This window comes from Pezoporus flaviventris, unplaced genomic scaffold (assembly GCF_033815535.1).
Source record: "Pezoporus flaviventris isolate CSIRO_AGI_PZ_B2104156 unplaced genomic scaffold, CSIRO_AGI_Pfla_v1 ptg000015l, whole genome shotgun sequence".
Classification (NCBI taxonomy): Eukaryota; Metazoa; Chordata; class Aves; order Psittaciformes; family Psittacidae; genus Pezoporus; species Pezoporus flaviventris.
The window spans coordinates 9,545,912-9,552,342 of NW_026892563.1; positions in this window are offsets into that span (position 1 = coordinate 9,545,912).

Below are 6,431 nucleotides of genomic sequence, written 5' to 3' on the forward strand. Positions count from 1 at the left end.
GAGAATCAGAAAGAAATCATTATGTTATAAAGGATCTTTTAACTTTCGTTCTGCAAACCTGTTTCATGCTTATATGGATTTACCAGGTGCTTGTCTCTGACCTTAGGAATAGCCATCATTTAAATGAGGAGCAGTGAGAGAGGATTTTAGAAGTCCTAGTGGTGGTGGACACCACTATCTGCTAGTAAGAGCTGTGCTTCCTAACACACAGAAGGTAGCTAATCCTCTCTTACAGATGTTATATTTAGTCTCAAGGGATGATTTTTACATTAGTATCCAGCATATGTATTTTTTAAATCAAGTGTAGATTAAAACCTCTAAGAAAGATTTCAGGTTTAGGCCTAACATTGATAACTTCTGTTTTCAACATGGTTTCTTAAAGAAAAGCTTATGTGACTACACTGTTTCTTTGTCAACCCTGTTCTACCCAGTACGTACCAAACTCACTGGACACATTAAAACTAAATTTTTCTAAGGGCAGATATCTGAGGAAATAAAGCAGTTTGATACAAGCTTTGGGAAGGCTATGAGCTTCCAGGAGGAAAAATGGGAATTGATAAAATGATCATCCTGATAAGAAGGGTTTCAGCATGACCTTGCTTACCACTTAGCAAGCCAAGCAATTGGCATGCTTTAGGAGTTATAAACCTGTGTATCACTCAGTGATCCACACACCGGCTACCTCTTGAATTTAGCTTCATTCCCACAACTTCTAGTTGAAGTACAGAAGTAAAGAGGAGGAGGAGGAGGAGGACATAATGAAGTCATGGGAGATAACAGGAGTCACTTCAGTTTAAATGATGGCTTCTACAGGACAGTTTACTTTCTGTATTGTTCCATTGATTGTATAATACTTGAGTTTGGTAATCTGTAATCTAATTTTTTTTTTAAAAAGGGATTTTTTATTTTTAATTCCCCAATAATTCCTATTTTTTTCCATAGCAGCTAATAATATCTAGTCTAAAACAATAAACCATTTTCTGTTTGAGAGGCTTATGTACTAAAGAAAACTCGGAGATACTTGCAGGCCAAATATCATAGCAGTTTTTTATAATCCTGTATTTTAAGATGCAGTTGAGGTGACTACCTCTATTCTATCAGGAATCATACAGGAACATGAAGATATAGTAATTTGGCAGAGATGGTAAGTTTGATTTACCAAGGACAGAAGACTTGAAAAGTAAGAAATGTTAAGGATTATGTAATTTCTTAATGACCAAGAAAAATAAGTATAATAAAACTGTTAGGTCTTGAGTTCACCCTAAAATGAAAGTAAAAATGAAAGGTAAGTGCTTCAGAATGAGTGTTAAAAGTCCATTGAATGGATAATAATTTTGTGTCTTGGAAAAAATGATCAGTTTTATGGTTTTTTTGATAAATCAGCCAAAGATACTTTCAAGAAAATGATCAGGGATGGATTCAGATGGAGAGCAATTCCACAGATAATCAAAGTGAAGATTAATTCATATCAGGCTTCTACATGAGAGGTAACTATCAAACCAGTAGCACATCACCTTGCAGACAAGGCACTAGTGTTGCATTTTGTTGTCTTTATGCATGGATTTGCAGTTCTTGCAAATCTGTCCTGTAGTAAGGTGTGTGCTATACTCAGCAGCCAAGAGAAAAGAGAGGTGCTTGCAGTTGCTTTAGCTTTGCCGTTGATGGCCTTTGTAACACCAGTTATGTTATTTAGAACGTATGTCCTAGCTATTCCTCCTTCCTCTCTGCTGCTTGGTGATCATTTAAAATGGGGATCATTTTAAACAGAAATGGAGAAACAAGGTGGGGTAAAGCTCAGCTGTATTTTTAAGTAGTGCTGCTTTTTAGAGCCAAAGCTGAATGGCCATGAGAAGGGCTGAAGTCATGGAATGTATCCATTCTTCATTGACACACTCGAAATATTAATAATAGTGGGCAGTACAGTAATGCAAAAACATGCAGGTGTTGTTTAAAAAAGTTAGAATGGAAAGGAAATCTTTTAGCATCAACTTTAGGTCTACAAGGAAAGAAAGGGAGATTTACAACCACAGGGTAATTAGGTGTTTCTTAAACATTTTTTCCATTGTGTTTATAGATTAGTGTGGGCTTCCCCTTCTGCCCTCATCCCCTTTCTTCTTTTTAGCAACCAGGAGAAAACAGACCAAACATGAAAAAAAGAAACATTTTTATGAAGAAGTAAAATGTTACTGCAAACCTACAGAAATGTGCAGGGCAACTCAGAAACATTCAGGGTACACCTACAATTATCTGCTGGTGCTCTCTGAGGTGCGTGGTGCAACCCCCAGTAAGGAGTCCGGGTGCAGACAGGCAGTGTACCCCAGCCTTAGAAACTGAGGTCTCCTTGGTCTAAACATAGCCCTGGTTTATTAAAAAAAAATACAAACAAAAAAAACCAAACAACTTTCTTTTTTGTTTGACTGGTTTCATACCAGCACAGTCATAGAATCACAGAATGTTTTGGATTGGAAGGGACCTTAAAGATCATCTAGTTCCAACCCCCCTGCCATGGGCCTGGATACCTTCCACTAGACCAGGTTGGTCAAAGCCCCGTCCAACTTGGCCTTGAACACCGTGAGGGATGGGGCAGCCACAGCTCATGTTGAGCTTCTCATCAGCCAACACCCCAAGTCCTTCTCAGAGTGCTGTTCTCAATCCATTCTCCACCCAACCTTTAGCTGTGCCTGAGCATATGCAGTGTCCCTGACCCACATGCAGGACCTCACACTTTGCCTTGTTGAACTTCATGAGGTTGTCATTGGCCCACCTCTCAAGCATGTCCAGGTCCCTCTGGATGGCATTCTTTCCCTCCAGCGTATCAACCGAACCACACAGCTTGGTGTCATCAGCAAACTTGCTGAGAATGCACTGAATCCCACTGTCCATGTCGCCGACAAAGGTGTTTGAACAGCACCAGCCCCAATACCCTGAGGAACGCCACTCATTGCTGGTTTTCACCCAGACATCAACGCTATGACTGCAAGTGTGAGTGCAACCATCCAGCCAATTCCTTATTCACCAAATGATCCATCTGTCAAATCCATGCTTCTCCAGTTTAGAGACAAGATTGTTAGGTACAACAGTCAAACACTTTCCAGGAGTCCAGGTAGTCTGAACTGTATACATCGTGTTGCAGTACACATATTAGATTTGATCTCAGCACAAGTAGACAATTTTGATGCTGGTCAGAACAGAAATATTACTACTGATGCAATATGTGCAGTTTGCTTAGCCAATTCCACCTTCCTTTTGTGTGTGAAGAAAAGTAATGACCCATGCAATATATCAGAGTTTTTAACATCATTTGGTAGCTGGCTGGTTCCTGCTTGGATCATGTTTTCTTCCTCAGCTGACAAGATGCGATGCCCTGAAAAATCAAGTGTCTGTTCTTTACACAAAGATAAAATATAATCAATTGGAAAAACCTAAGACATTGCACATGCTAAGCCTTATTCATAATGATTTGGCTGTGTAGTTCAGAAATGAACCAAAACCCTCCAGAGTAAGAGGAAAGTGAAAACATTGCAGGGGAGACAGGTTATCAGCTGAGAACAGGCAAGGAATGCAGTAAGTGAAAAATTACTTCTGCCTTGCTGTGAGATGTGGACCTCGGTAATGATGTTGATGCTGTGCCGTAAGGATTGATGGTAAGGCAAATTCAGGGAGTGCTAAAGAGTGGTGTACTATGAACTTACCAAACAACTCAAATGCCAATTACACCTGACTCTTCAGCATAACTTGCCATTGATACAAAATGAAATGGAAGCCCTAGAGGGCTCCAACCAGGAATCCATTACTAAACACCTATAAATCACTTGTCCTATAGGAAACAAGGACTTGTATTTGAGCTGCTGTCTTAATGAACCATACATCACTATTCTTTCCAGGGCACAACAGCAAATGAGCAGTTGTGTCTTCAAGCAAGAAAAGAAAAATGAAATCGGCAAGGGAAAGGGAAGAGTAACTAGCAGGAGATCTAAAATGAAAACCCACAAACTGTCTATGGTCTTAAGCACATCACTCATTCATGAGAACTTCTAGTGTGATAGAAAACTAAATGCAATTTTAACATGTGTAAAAGCGTGTTTGTATGGAAAAAATATTGAATAAGGAGTATGATTTGACAGACCCTCCCTGCCAGGTAGCTCTAGTGAATCCTATTTGGAAGCACAGAGGTGGGCTAGTGGATCTCTGAAGGTCCTTTCCCAGACTGTGATTGTGAGCTGCTAATTAGAAATGGGATTTGACAGCCCAGCACTGAAAGAGAGAGGGGAAACAGAAAAGCTATTTTGACCAGGGGTGTGATAGAGCAGGGGACAAGAGGGTAGGTGAGAAGGTCTGAGACAGAATGGCCATGTCTCCAGCTCCTTGAGCTGAGCTGCTCCATGAGTGATGTGGGGTCCCTGCTCCTGGTGCTGTGCCTAGGCTGGTCAGTGCTGCCCAGTGGGTGGCATTGCGGAGCCAGCCTGCAGCAGCACCCAGCTCTCCAGCGGTCCGCATCTCTATCTGGGCTGAAAGTCTTCTTGGCGATGCATGGTAAGAGCATAGAGGAAAACTGCCCTCCTTCCCGCAGAGAAGAGTTACCCTGGGCTATCAGAGACATGTGTAAAGTGGTGGAGCAGAAGCCATAGGAAGAGAAGTCTAGCTACACAAGGGGAAGCAAACACCTAATAGCTGCGTTGCAGTCTCAGAGCCGCACTAGCAGATCATAAAGCTTAGTACCCTGCTGAAAGACTGCAAGCTGGGCTCCTTCTCCCTCAGTCCCATGTGAAGCCAGGTTATTTTGGCCTCTGCCTTTATGCATGGGAAGTTATGCTACCCTAACTTTACTCCGGCTCTACCTGGAAATTACTGGCAGCTTAATGTAAAGAATTTTAGACAGGGTACATTGCTGGTGGTGGTTCTCCTGGTAACACAGCAGCATGCACCCATTCTGGCCTGTTGGCTGTTTGGCTTCCAGCCAAGACTGATATGGCAAATAGCATCTGTATCATACATGGACTTTTTGAATACAGCACGTGGTCTCTCGTGTTCATTGCAAAAGGCACTGTGAGGAAGTACTGGAGCAGGGAGCTACACTGAGGGTTACAGTGTAAAGCAAAGACAGAAGGATCTGCCACTTCTTACTGGAGTTTCACTGACATTTTGTTTCCTGGTTCACATTTATCCACTTTTCTGCCCTTGTCTTAGCATGGAATAATTTCTTTTGTAAACAAAACAAAGAGCAGAAGATTCAAACTATGCCATTCACTTGAGTGAAGGCAAGTGACACCTTCAGGCTGTGTGTGAAGGCAGTCATAGAATCGTAGAATGTTTTGGGTTGGAAGGGACCTTAGAGATCATCTAGTTCCAACTCACCTGCCATGGGCAGAGACACCTTCCACTCGACCAGGTTGCTCAGTCCCTTCAGGAAAGACAGCTTGATAGGTCTCTTGTCTGCTTCTTCTGCTGTCATATGGAATCAAGGGAAGACTGGTGAACAAGGATTGCACATTATTCAAAATAAAGATACCTGTCTACAAAATAGAAGAGGCTAATCAAGGTCTCTCCTTGGCTTTCCTCCTGCTACATGGGAAGGAGGAGCTGGGTGTCTCACTATGTTCTTCATGTCACTATCATGCAGGATTTTACATTGTCCCTTTTAGGAGGCAGGTGTGAAACACCTACACCTATTGCAACTGTTTGGCATTAAATTTGTGCAGGAATAAACAGAACACTATTGCATAGAGGAGGAGAGGAACTAAATTAATTCCTAAGCAAGGGGGTAAAATTACTGCAAGGAAACGAAGAACCCTGGGACCTGACTTTTGCAAAACTGTCATGCTGCAAAAGTATCCCTGTTCACTGATGCCTTCAGTGAAAAAAAGGCTGAAAAATGCTGTGTGTAATCACCTAGCTTGAAAGACATTTTAGAAACAGAATGAGATAGTGCTTATGTTTTTTCCATACTCCAGTTTTACTCACTCCTACATAATTAATACTCAGCTGCCAATGTTGCCTCTTCTTGTGCAAGATGCATTTTTCAAATTAGATCAAAACATGGAAGTTTTTGTAAGATTATAGCAAAGATGTCTTGCTCATTCAGAAGGTGCCAGCATCAGAATTAAAACGGTGTGACATGTGAGTGCTTTTGGTACCAGTTCTACCCACACCTACCATTTGTGATTATTTCTCGGAAATTCTAGTGCTTATTTATCAAAGAGGATCAGCAGGAACAACAACTCATACCTGAGGAGATAAAAAAGGACAGGGCTGGGAGGAGGTGACTCTTCTGTGCATTCTGTATTACATTTCAGCACTGAAAGTTATATAGGGTGGCGATACATTTTTTAGCAGAAAACCTGACCAGTTGTGTTACTTGTTTTATCCTCTGTCTCACAAGGAAAATACAGTCTATTCCAACAGTTTATATATATATGAGTTACAAACAGTTT